This window comes from Orcinus orca, chromosome 6, assembly GCF_937001465.1.
Source record: "Orcinus orca chromosome 6, mOrcOrc1.1, whole genome shotgun sequence".
In the NCBI taxonomy this organism is placed as follows: domain Eukaryota; kingdom Metazoa; phylum Chordata; class Mammalia; order Artiodactyla; family Delphinidae; genus Orcinus; species Orcinus orca.
In genome coordinates, this window is record NC_064564.1 from 28834000 (window position 1) to 28847597 (window position 13598).

A 13598-nucleotide genomic window follows, 5' to 3' on the forward strand; every position below is an offset into this window, starting at 1 on the left:
ACAGTTTCTAGGGTAACGCTGCAGGCATTCGGCAGATGCACGTGAGCCTACGACACCTAAGGCGTTCTTTCATTTAAGCAGTTCGCTACACGCGGGGCACCCTGCCTAGAGAAGGTGATTCTCGAGGGACCCAGTGAGCAGCTAGGTCTCCTTGGGCTTGTTAGAAACCACAGACGCTTCTTCTGCACGTAAACCTGGAAAAGGCAGCCCTCTGAGGCAAGCCTGGTCTTCCCGGCTTGAAAGCTCCATTCATGCGGCCTTGAAGCTTCCTGAACAACGCTTTGGTTGCTGGACTTGTACTCACTGCAGGCATGGCTCTGGAAGCAACAGCGATTTCTCGAAAGGAAGAGGGTGCTTTCAGGCCCTGGGCGGGAGCATACCCTGCCCTGCTCTAGAGCGAAGGGGAATCCCAACGTGGGCCGTAGCCTCTACCTAAGGCCCTGATTTGCCATCCAGAAGGGTAGTTTTGCGGCCTTTTCCTTGAGGCCTTTGTCGCACTCCTGCCCTCGTGTAACGGTACTAATCCTGTCAGGACTCCTGGCCCCCTCGCGTCAGCACCCGTGTCCCTACAAGAACTCTGAGTACCCTCAGGCTCCCCTGGGCCTGCTGGGCCACACTCAGACACGTAGGCCCTTCTGGGTGCCCCTGGCTAGGCCGAGTGAAGCGTAACACACTGCACTCTCTCCTGGGGGGAGCTAGACTGCTTCAGCTCACCAACGGATTCAGGAACACGGTTCTAGCAAGTCCGGCATGCCACGGAAGTCGGCCACATTGCCCTGGTCTGAGCTGTACTGAGAAGAACTCTGCGCTTGCTAGTCCCTCTAGGCACTCATACCTGAAGTCACCGTAGCTCAGGTGCAAAGGCGGCCTGCGTTACAAATTCCGCCAAAGCACAGATCTCTGTGGAACACTTCAGGGTTTCGGTAGATGCACAGGACCCTGCGAGACCTAGGGCACTCTGTGGTCCCGGCAGTTCGCTACACGCAGAACGTCCTGTGTCGGAAAGTTGGATCAGGGAAGAGCCAAGTATGTCGCTAGGTCTCTTTTGACTTGACAGAAACCACAGACACTTACGCTGCGTGTCTTCCTGGAGCTGCTGCCTGATGGGACTGGCCTTGTTTTGGCACCTTGAAAGGTCCTGTCATGCGCCTTGCAGCTCCCTGGAAAACACTGCTGTTGTCGGGCCTCCTCTCACGGCAGGCATGGCTGCGAGAGGGAAGAGACGGTTTCACGAGGAACCGGGGCATTCCAGTCTCTCGGTCAGAGCTCACCCTGTCCTGTTCGGTAGCTAAGGGGAAGCTCCAAGTGAGGCCTAGCTTCGAAGGAGGGCCCTGATACGCCGTGCAGCAGGGTAGGCGTGCAGCAGCTCCCAGGAGGCCTTAGCTCTCCCTTCTGCTTTGGTGGAACGGTAGTAAGCTTTCCGGGTCTCCTAGACTCCTCGCGGCCGCACCCGTTTCCGTACAAGGACACTGAGGACCCCCGGGCTCTCCTGAGCTGAAGAGCCACATTCACACCCCTAGACACTTCGGAGTACCCGTGTGCGTGCCGAGTGAAGGGCAGCAGCTTTCACGCTGCCTCGGGGGAGCTAGATTGCCTCAGCTCACCAACAGCCTCAGGAACATATTTGTAGCTCTAGTTGCAGAAGGCCATGGCAGTGTGCCTCATTACCGTAGTCAGAGCTGTACTGAGAGAAGCACTTTGCTTACAATTCCCTCCAGGACCTCATACCTGAAGTCAACCTAACTCAAGGAGAATGTCGGCTTGGGGAGGGCGGCTGGGAGGGGGGGGGGGGCGGGATTCCAAGTGCAACCAGAGCACAGTTTCTGGTGTAAAGCCGCAGGCTTTGGGACGATTCGCAGGAGCCAAGAAACCTAGCGCATTCTTTCGTTCAGGCCGTTCACCTCAGGAAGAATAATACCCTGCATAGAAAAGTTGATTGTGGAAGGACTCCGTGAGAAGCTCGGTCTCTTTGACTTGGTAGAAGCCACGGAAGAGTCTGCCCCATGTCCACCTGGAAATGGCCGTTTGAGACAAGCCTTGCTTTCCCGCCTTGAAAGCTGCATTTATGCGGCCTCGAAGCTACCTGGAAAGCACTGATGTGGCCCGGATTCTCATCCGTGCAGGCGTGGCTCTGAGAAGAGAAAGAGTTTCCATGAAAGAAACAGGGTGCCTTCCCGTTCCTGTTTGGGAGCTCATCCTCCCTGCCCGATAGTTACCTTAAAACTCCACTGAGCAGAAGCCTCAAATGAAGGCCCTGAATTGCATGCAGAATGGTAGGCGCGCAGCAGTTTCCATGAGGCAGTCGTCGTTGCCCTTCCTTAGTGTAACGCTGCTAAGCTCCTCAGGATTCCTAGGCGCCTCGCGTCGGCCCGTGTCTCTGTACAAGGACGCTGTGTAGTCCCCGGACCCCTGGGCCTCCCGAGCAACGTCCAGCCCAGGAAGCCCTTCGGAGTACCCCTGTGCGTACGCCTATTGATCGGCAGCATTTGCACACTCCCTTGGGAGAGCTAGATTTCCTCAGCTCTCCAGCAGTTTGCGGAACACGGTTCTAGCCAGTGCAGCGTGCCGTGGACTTCTGCCTCATCGCCCTTGTCTGAGCTGCACTGAGAAAATCCCTCTGCTTTTCAGTATCCCTAGCACCTCATCTCTGAAGTCACCCCGCCGCAAGGAGGCATTCAACTAGTGCTCCCACTGCAACTAGAGCACCGTTCTCCGTGTAACACTGCCGGACTTTGGAAGCTGCCCTTCTAGGAACTCATACCCGAAGTCACCGTATCTCAGGGGGAAAGGCGGCTTGCCTTCCAACTTCCACGAAAGCACAGGTCTCTGTGCAACACTTCCGGCTTTTAGTAGAGGCAAGGGACCCTAGGAGACCAAAGGCATTCCTTGGTCTAGGCAGTTTGGTACACCCAGAGCACCCTGTGAAGAACGCTTGAAGCAAGTATGTACTAGGTCGCTTTTGCCTTGGATAGAAAGCACAGCTACTTATGCTCCGTGTCATCCTGGGGCTGGTGCCCGATGGGACCAGCCTTGTTTCCGCACCTTGAAGAATCCTCTATTGCGCCTTGAAGCTCCCTGAGAAACACTGCTGTTGCCGGGCCTCTTCTCACGGCAGGCATGGCTGTGAGAGGGAAGAGACGGTTTCACATGGAACCGGGGTACTCCACTTTCTCGCTCAGAGCACATCCTGTCCTGTTGTATAGCTAAGGGGAAACTCCAAGTGAGGCCTAGCTTCGAAGGAGCACCCTGATATGCCACGCAGCAGGGTAGGAGTGCAGCAGCTTCCATGAGGCCTTAGTTCTCTCTTCTGCTTCAGTGCAAGGGTTGGAAGCTCTTCGGGACTCCTAGACTCCTCCCGGCAGCACCCGTTTCCGTACAAGGACACTGAGGACCCCCGGGCTCTCCTGAGCTGAAGAGCCACATTCACACCCCTAGACACTTCGGAGTACCCGTGTGCGTGCCGAGTGAAGGGCAGCAGCTTGCACACTGCCTCGGGGGAGCTAGATTTCCTCAGCACACCAACAGCCTCGGGAACACTGTGGGTAGCTTGGGCAGCAGGCCACGGAAGGCTGCATCATTACTGTAGTCGGAGCTGCGCTGAGCAAAACGTCTTGCTTACAATTCCTTCTAGGGCCTCATGCCTGAAGTCAGCCTACCTCAAGGAGTAAGTCGGCTTGCCGTCCAAGGGCCTCTAGTGCACAGTTTCTAGGGTAACGCTGCAGGCATTCGGCAGATGCACGTGAGCCTACGACACCTAAGGCGTTCTTTCATTTAAGCAGTTCGCTACACGCGGGGCACCCTGCCTAGAGAAGGTGATTCTCGAGGGACCCAGTGAGCAGCTAGGTCTCCTTGGGCTTGTTAGAAACCACAGACGCTTCTTCTGCACGTAAACCTGGAAAAGGCAGCCCTCTGAGGCAAGCCTGGTCTTCCCGGCTTGAAAGCTCCATTCATGCGGCCTTGAAGCTTCCTGAACAACGCTTTGGTTGCTGGACTTGTACTCACTGCAGGCATGGCTCTGGAAGCAACAGCGATTTCTCGAAAGGAAGAGGGTGCTTTCAGGCCCTGGGCGGGAGCATACCCTGCCCTGCTCTAGAGCGAAGGGGAATCCCAACGTGGGCCGTAGCCTCTACCTAAGGCCCTGATTTGCCATCCAGAAGGGTAGTTTTGCGGCCTTTTCCTTGAGGCCTTTGTCACACTCCTGCCCTCGTGTAACGGTACTAATCCTGTCAGGACTCCTGGCCCCCTCGCGTCAGCACCCGTGTCCCTACAAGAACTCTGAGTACCCTCAGGCTCCCCTGGGCCTGCTGGGCCACACTCAGACACGTAGGCCCTTCTGGGTGCCCCTGGCTAGGCCGAGTGAAGCGTAACACACTGCACTCTCTCCTGGGGGGAGCTAGACTGCTTCAGCTCACCAACGGATTCAGGAACACGGTTCTAGCAAGTCCGGCATGCCACGGAAGTCGGCCACATTGCCCTGGTCTGAGCTGTACTGAGAAGAACTCTGCGCTTGCTAGTCCCTCTAGGCACTCATACCTGAAGTCACCGTAGCTCAGGTGCAAAGGCGGCCTGCGTTACAAATTCCGCCAAAGCACAGATCTCTGTGGAACACTTCAGGGTTTCGGTAGATGCACAGGACCCTGCGAGACCTAGGGCACTCTGTGGTCCCGGCAGTTCGCTACACGCAGAACGTCCTGTGTCGGAAAGTTGGATCAGGGAAGAGCCAAGTATGTCGCTAGGTCTCTTTTGACTTGACAGAAACCACAGACACTTACGCTGCGTGTCTTCCTGGAGCTGCTGCCTGATGGGACTGGCCTTGTTTTGGCACCTTGAAAGGTCCTGTCATGCGCCTTGCAGCTCCCTGGAAAACACTGCTGTTGTCGGGCCTCCTCTCACGGCAGGCATGGCTGCGAGAGGGAAGAGACGGTTTCACGAGGAACCGGGGCATTCCAGTCTCTCGGTCAGAGCTCACCCTGTCCTGTTCGGTAGCTAAGGGGAAGCTCCAAGTGAGGCCTAGCTTCGAAGGAGGGCCCTGATACGCCGTGCAGCAGGGTAGGCGTGCAGCAGCTCCCAGGAGGCCTTAGCTCTCCCTTCTGCTTTGGTGGAACGGTAGTAAGCTTTCCGGGTCTCCTAGACTCCTCGCGGCCGCACCCGTTTCCGTACAAGGACACTGAGGACCCCCGGGCTCTCCTGAGCTGAAGAGCCACATTCACACCCCTAGACACTTCGGAGTACCCGTGTGCGTGCCGAGTGAAGGGCAGCAGCTTTCACGCTGCCTCGGGGGAGCTAGATTGCCTCAGCTCACCAACAGCCTCAGGAACATATTTGTAGCTCTAGTTGCAGAAGGCCATGGCAGTGTGCCTCATTACCGTAGTCAGAGCTGTACTGAGAGAAGCACTTTGCTTACAATTCCCTCCAGGACCTCATACCTGAAGTCAACCTAACTCAAGGAGAATGTCGGCTTGGGGAGGGCGGCTGGGAGGGGGCGGGGGGGCGGGATTCCAAGTGCAACCAGAGCACAGTTTCTGGTGTAAAGCCGCAGGCTTTGGGACGATTCGCAGGAGCCAAGAAACCTAGCGCATTCTTTCGTTCAGGCCGTTCACCTCAGGAAGAATAATACCCTGCATAGAAAAGTTGATTGTGGAAGGACTCCGTGAGAAGCTCGGTCTCTTTGACTTGGTAGAAGCCACGGAAGAGTCTGCCCCATGTCCACCTGGAAATGGCCGTTTGAGACAAGCCTTGCTTTCCCGCCTTGAAAGCTGCATTTATGCGGCCTCGAAGCTACCTGGAAAGCACTGATGTGGCCCGGATTCTCATCCGTGCAGGCGTGGCTCTGAGAAGAGAAAGAGTTTCCATGAAAGAAACAGGGTGCCTTCCCGTTCCTGTTTGGGAGCTCATCCTCCCTGCCCGATAGTTACCTTAAAACTCCACTGAGCAGAAGCCTCAAATGAAGGCCCTGAATTGCATGCAGAATGGTAGGCGCGCAGCAGTTTCCATGAGGCAGTCGTCGTTGCCCTTCCTTAGTGTAACGCTGCTAAGCTCCTCAGGATTCCTAGGCGCCTCGCGTCGGCCCGTGTCTCTGTACAAGGACGCTGTGTAGTCCCCGGACCCCTGGGCCTCCCGAGCAACGTCCAGCCCAGGAAGCCCTTCGGAGTACCCCTGTGCGTACGCCTATTGATCGGCAGCATTTGCACACTCCCTTGGGAGAGCTAGATTTCCTCAGCTCTCCAGCAGTTTGCGGAACACGGTTCTAGCCAGAGCAGCGTGCCGTGGACTTCTGCCTCATCGCCCTTGTCTGAGCTGCACTGAGAAAATCCCTCTGCTTTTCAGTATCCCTAGCACCTCATCTCTGAAGTCACCCCGCCGCAAGGAGGCATTCAACTAGTGCTCCCACTGCAACTAGAGCACCGTTCTCCGTGTAACACTGCCGGACTTTGGAAGCTGCCCTTCTAGGAACTCATACCCGAAGTCACCGTATCTCAGGGGGAAAGGCGGCTTGCCTTCCAACTTCCACGAAAGCACAGGTCTCTGTGCAACACTTCCGGCTTTTAGTAGAGGCAAGGGACCCTAGGAGACCAAAGGCATTCCTTGGTCTAGGCAGTTTGGTACACCCAGAGCACCCTGTGAAGAACGCTTGAAGCAAGTATGTACTAGGTCGCTTTTGCCTTGGATAGAAAGCACAGCTACTTATGCTCCGTGTCATCCTGGGGCTGGTGCCCGATGGGACCAGCCTTGTTTCCGCACCTTGAAGAATCCTCTATTGCGCCTTGAAGCTCCCTGAGAAACACTGCTGTTGCCGGGCCTCTTCTCACGGCAGGCATGGCTGTGAGAGGGAAGAGACGGTTTCACATGGAACCGGGGTACTCCACTTTCTCGCTCAGAGCACATCCTGTCCTGTTGTATAGCTAAGGGGAAACTCCAAGTGAGGCCTAGCTTCGAAGGAGCACCCTGATATGCCACGCAGCAGGGTAGGAGTGCAGCAGCTTCCATGAGGCCTTAGTTCTCTCTTCTGCTTCAGTGCAAGGGTTGGAAGCTCTTCGGGACTCCTAGACTCCTCCCGGCAGCACCCGTTTCCGTACAAGGACACTGAGGACCCCCGGGCTCTCCTGAGCTGAAGAGCCACATTCACACCCCTAGACACTTCGGAGTACCCGTGTGCGTGCCGAGTGAAGGGCAGCAGCTTGCACACTGCCTCGGGGGAGCTAGATTTCCTCAGCACACCAACAGCCTCGGGAACACTGTGGGTAGCTTGGGCAGCAGGCCACGGAAGGCTGCATCATTACTGTAGTCGGAGCTGCGCTGAGCAAAACGTCTTGCTTACAATTCCTTCTAGGGCCTCATGCCTGAAGTCAGCCTACCTCAAGGAGTAAGTCGGCTTGCCGTCCAAGGGCCTCTAGTGCACAGTTTCTAGGGTAACGCTGCAGGCATTCGGCAGATGCACGTGAGCCTACGACACCTAAGGCGTTCTTTCATTTAAGCAGTTCGCTACACGCGGGGCACCCTGCCTAGAGAAGGTGATTCTCGAGGGACCCAGTGAGCAGCTAGGTCTCCTTGGGCTTGTTAGAAACCACAGACGCTTCTTCTGCACGTAAACCTGGAAAAGGCAGCCCTCTGAGGCAAGCCTGGTCTTCCCGGCTTGAAAGCTCCATTCATGCGGCCTTGAAGCTTCCTGAACAACGCTTTGGTTGCTGGACTTGTACTCACTGCAGGCATGGCTCTGGAAGCAACAGCGATTTCTCGAAAGGAAGAGGGTGCTTTCAGGCCCTGGGCGGGAGCATACCCTGCCCTGCTCTAGAGCGAAGGGGAATCCCAACGTGGGCCGTAGCCTCTACCTAAGGCCCTGATTTGCCATCCAGAAGGGTAGTTTTGCGGCCTTTTCCTTGAGGCCTTTGTCGCACTCCTGCCCTCGTGTTACGGTACTAATCCTGTCAGGACTCCTGGCCCCCTCGCGTCAGCACCCGTGTCCCTACAAGAACTCTGAGTACCCTCAGGCTCCCCTGGGCCTGCTGGGCCACACTCAGACACGTAGGCCCTTCTGGGTGCCCCTGGCTAGGCCGAGTGAAGCGTAACACACTGCACTCTCTCCTGGGGGGAGCTAGACTGCTTCAGCTCACCAACGGATTCAGGAACACGGTTCTAGCAAGTCCGGCATGCCACGGAAGTCGGCCACATTGCCCTGGTCTGAGCTGTACTGAGAAGAACTCTGCGCTTGCTAGTCCCTCTAGGCACTCATACCTGAAGTCACCGTAGCTCAGGTGCAAAGGCGGCCTGCGTTACAAATTCCGCCAAAGCACAGATCTCTGTGGAACACTTCAGGGTTTCGGTAGATGCACAGGACCCTGCGAGACCTAGGGCACTCTGTGGTCCCGGCAGTTCGCTACACGCAGAACGTCCTGTGTCGGAAAGTTGGATCAGGGAAGAGCCAAGTATGTCGCTAGGTCTCTTTTGACTTGACAGAAACCACAGACACTTACGCTGCGTGTCTTCCTGGAGCTGCTGCCTGATGGGACTGGCCTTGTTTTGGCACCTTGAAAGGTCCTGTCATGCGCCTTGCAGCTCCCTGGAAAACACTGCTGTTGTCGGGCCTCCTCTCACGGCAGGCATGGCTGCGAGAGGGAAGAGACGGTTTCACGAGGAACCGGGGCATTCCAGTCTCTCGGTCAGAGCTCACCCTGTCCTGTTCGGTAGCTAAGGGGAAGCTCCAAGTGAGGCCTAGCTTCGAAGGAGGGCCCTGATACGCCGTGCAGCAGGGTAGGCGTGCAGCAGCTCCCAGGAGGCCTTAGCTCTCCCTTCTGCTTTAGTGGAACGGTAGTAAGCTTTCCGGGTCTCCTAGACTCCTCGCGGCCGCACCCGTTTCCGTACAAGGACACTGAGGACCCCCGGGCTCTCCTGAGCTGAAGAGCCACATTCACACCCCTAGACACTTCGGAGTACCCGTGTGCGTGCCGAGTGAAGGGCAGCAGCTTTCACGCTGCCTCGGGGGAGCTAGATTGCCTCAGCTCACCAACAGCCTCAGGAACATATTTGTAGCTCTAGTTGCAGAAGGCCATGGCAGTGTGCCTCATTACCGTAGTCAGAGCTGTACTGAGAGAAGCACTTTGCTTACAATTCCCTCCAGGACCTCATACCTGAAGTCAACCTAACTCAAGGAGAATGTCGGCTTGGGGAGGGCGGCTGGGAGGGGGCGGGGGGGCGGGATTCCAAGTGCAACCAGAGCACAGTTTCTGGTGTAAAGCCGCAGGCTTTGGGACGATTCGCAGGAGCCAAGAAACCTAGCGCATTCTTTCGTTCAGGCCGTTCACCTCAGGAAGAATAATACCCTGCATAGAAAAGTTGATTGTGGAAGGACTCCGTGAGAAGCTCGGTCTCTTTGACTTGGTAGAAGCCACGGAAGAGTCTGCCCCATGTCCACCTGGAAATGGCCGTTTGAGACAAGCCTTGCTTTCCCGCCTTGAAAGCTGCATTTATGCGGCCTCGAAGCTACCTGGAAAGCACTGATGTGGCCCGGATTCTCATCCGTGCAGGCGTGGCTCTGAGAAGAGAAAGAGTTTCCATGAAAGAAACAGGGTGCCTTCCCGTTCCTGTTTGGGAGCTCATCCTCCCTGCCCGATAGTTACCTTAAAACTCCACTGAGCAGAAGCCTCAAATGAAGGCCCTGAATTGCATGCAGAATGGTAGGCGCGCAGCAGTTTCCATGAGGCAGTCGTCGTTGCCCTTCCTTAGTGTAACGCTGCTAAGCTCCTCAGGATTCCTAGGCGCCTCGCGTCGGCCCGTGTCTCTGTACAAGGACGCTGTGTAGTCCCCGGACCCCTGGGCCTCCCGAGCAACGTCCAGCCCAGGAAGCCCTTCGGAGTACCCCTGTGCGTACGCCTATTGATCGGCAGCATTTGCACACTCCCTTGGGAGAGCTAGATTTCCTCAGCTCTCCAGCAGTTTGCGGAACACGGTTCTAGCCAGAGCAGCGTGCCGTGGACTTCTGCCTCATCGCCCTTGTCTGAGCTGCACTGAGAAAATCCCTCTGCTTTTCAGTATCCCTAGCACCTCATCTCTGAAGTCACCCCGCCGCAAGGAGGCATTCAACTAGTGCTCCCACTGCAACTAGAGCACCGTTCTCCGTGTAACACTGCCGGACTTTGGAAGCTGCCCTTCTAGGAACTCATACCCGAAGTCACCGTATCTCAGGGGGAAAGGCGGCTTGCCTTCCAACTTCCACGAAAGCACAGGTCTCTGTGCAACACTTCCGGCTTTTAGTAGAGGCAAGGGACCCTAGGAGACCAAAGGCATTCCTTGGTCTAGGCAGTTTGGTACACCCAGAGCACCCTGTGAAGAACGCTTGAAGCAAGTATGTACTAGGTCGCTTTTGCCTTGGATAGAAAGCACAGCTACTTATGCTCCGTGTCATCCTGGGGCTGGTGCCCGATGGGACCAGCCTTGTTTCCGCACCTTGAAGAATCCTCTATTGCGCCTTGAAGCTCCCTGAGAAACACTGCTGTTGCCGGGCCTCTTCTCACGGCAGGCATGGCTGTGAGAGGGAAGAGACGGTTTCACATGGAACCGGGGTACTCCACTTTCTCGGTCAGAGCACATCCTGTCCTGTTGTATAGCTAAGGGGAAACTCCAAGTGAGGCCTAGCTTCGAAGGAGCACCCTGATATGCCACGCAGCAGGGTAGGAGTGCAGCAGCTTCCATGAGGCCTTAGTTCTCTCTTCTGCTTCAGTGCAAGGGTTGGAAGCTCTTCGGGACTCCTAGACTCCTCCCGGCAGCACCCGTTTCCGTACAAGGACACTGAGGACCCCCGGGCTCTCCTGAGCTGAAGAGCCACATTCACACCCCTAGACACTTCGGAGTACCCGTGTGCGTGCCGAGTGAAGGGCAGCAGCTTGCACACTGCCTCGGGGGAGCTAGATTTCCTCAGCACACCAACAGCCTCGGGAACACTGTGGGTAGCTTGGGCAGCAGGCCACGGAAGGCTGCATCATTACTGTAGTCGGAGCTGCGCTGAGCAAAACGTCTTGCTTACAATTCCTTCTAGGGCCTCATGCCTGAAGTCAGCCTACCTCAAGGAGTAAGTCGGCTTGCCGTCCAAGGGCCTCTAGTGCACAGTTTCTAGGGTAACGCTGCAGGCATTCGGCAGATGCACGTGAGCCTACGACACCTAAGGCGTTCTTTCATTTAAGCAGTTCGCTACACGCGGGGCACCCTGCCTAGAGAAGGTGATTCTCGAGGGACCCAGTGAGCAGCTAGGTCTCCTTGGGCTTGTTAGAAACCACAGACGCTTCTTCTGCACGTAAACCTGGAAAAGGCAGCCCTCTGAGGCAAGCCTGGTCTTCCCGGCTTGAAAGCTCCATTCATGCGGCCTTGAAGCTTCCTGAACAACGCTTTGGTTGCTGGACTTGTACTCACTGCAGGCATGGCTCTGGAAGCAACAGCGATTTCTCGAAAGGAAGAGGGTGCTTTCAGGCCCTGGGCGGGAGCATACCCTGCCCTGCTCTAGAGCGAAGGGGAATCCCAACGTGGGCCGTAGCCTCTACCTAAGGCCCTGATTTGCCATCCAGAAGGGTAGTTTTGCGGCCTTTTCCTTGAGGCCTTTGTCGCACTCCTGCCCTCGTGTTACGGTACTAATCCTGTCAGGACTCCTGGCCCCCTCGCGTCAGCACCCGTGTCCCTACAAGAACTCTGAGTACCCTCAGGCTCCCCTGGGCCTGCTGGGCCACACTCAGACACGTAGGCCCTTCTGGGTGCCCCTGGCTAGGCCGAGTGAAGCGTAACACACTGCACTCTCTCCTGGGGGGAGCTAGACTGCTTCAGCTCACCAACGGATTCAGGAACACGGTTCTAGCAAGTCCGGCATGCCACGGAAGTCGGCCACATTGCCCTGGTCTGAGCTGTACTGAGAAGAACTCTGCGCTTGCTAGTCCCTCTAGGCACTCATACCTGAAGTCACCGTAGCTCAGGTGCAAAGGCGGCCTGCGTTACAAATTCCGCCAAAGCACAGATCTCTGTGGAACACTTCAGGGTTTCGGTAGATGCACAGGACCCTGCGAGACCTAGGGCACTCTGTGGTCCCGGCAGTTCGCTACACGCAGAACGTCCTGTGTCGGAAAGTTGAATCAGGGAAGAGCCAAGTATGTCGCTAGGTCTCTTTTGACTTGACAGAAACCACAGACACTTACGCTGCGTGTCTTCCTGGAGCTGCTGCCTGATGGGACTGGCCTTGTTTTGGCACCTTGAAAGGTCCTGTCATGCGCCTTGCAGCTCCCTGGAAAACACTGCTGTTGTCGGGCCTCCTCTCACGGCAGGCATGGCTGCGAGAGGGAAGAGACGGTTTCACGAGGAACCGGGGCATTCCAGTCTCTCGGTCAGAGCTCACCCTGTCCTGTTCGGTAGCTAAGGGGAAGCTCCAAGTGAGGCCTAGCTTCGAAGGAGGGCCCTGATACGCCGTGCAGCAGGGTAGGCGTGCAGCAGCTCCCAGGAGGCCTTAGCTCTCCCTTCTGCTTTGGTGGAACGGTAGTAAGCTTTCCGGGTCTCCTAGACTCCTCGCGGCCGCACCCGTTTCCGTACAAGGACACTGAGGACCCCCGGGCTCTCCTGAGCTGAAGAGCCACATTCACACCCCTAGACACTTCGGAGTACCCGTGTGCGTGCCGAGTGAAGGGCAGCAGCTTTCACGCTGCCTCGGGGGAGCTAGATTGCCTCAGCTCACCAACAGCCTCAGGAACATATTTGTAGCTCTAGTTGCAGAAGGCCATGGCAGTGTGCCTCATTACCGTAGTCAGAGCTGTACTGAGAGAAGCACTTTGCTTACAATTCCCTCCAGGACCTCATACCTGAAGTCAACCTAACTCAAGGAGAATGTCGGCTTGGGGAGGGCGGCTGGGAGGGGGCGGGGGGGCGGGATTCCAAGTGCAACCAGAGCACAGTTTCTGGTGTAAAGCCGCAGGCTTTGGGACGATTCGCAGGAGCCAAGAAACCTAGCGCATTCTTTCGTTCAGGCCGTTCACCTCAGGAAGAATAATACCCTGCATAGAAAAGTTGATTGTGGAAGGACTCCGTGAGAAGCTCGGTCTCTTTGACTTGGTAGAAGCCACGGAAGAGTCTGCCCCATGTCCACCTGGAAATGGCCGTTTGAGACAAGCCTTGCTTTCCCGCCTTGAAAGCTGCATTTATGCGGCCTCGAAGCTACCTGGAAAGCACTGATGTGGCCCGGATTCTCATCCGTGCAGGCGTGGCTCTGAGAAGAGAAAGAGTTTCCATGAAAGAAACAGGGTGCCTTCCCGTTCCTGTTTGGGAGCTCATCCTCCCTGCCCGATAGTTACCTTAAAACTCCACTGAGCAGAAGCCTCAAATGAAGGCCCTGAATTGCATGCAGAATGGTAGGCGCGCAGCAGTTTCCATGAGGCAGTCGTCGTTGCCCTTCCTTAGTGTAACGCTGCTAAGCTCCTCAGGATTCCTAGGCGCCTCGCGTCGGCCCGTGTCTCTGTACAAGGACGCTGTGTAGTCCCCGGACCCCTGGGCCTCCCGAGCAACGTCCAGCCCAGGAAGCCCTTCGGAGTACCCCTGTGCGTACGCCTATTGATCGGCAGCATTTGCACACTCCCTTG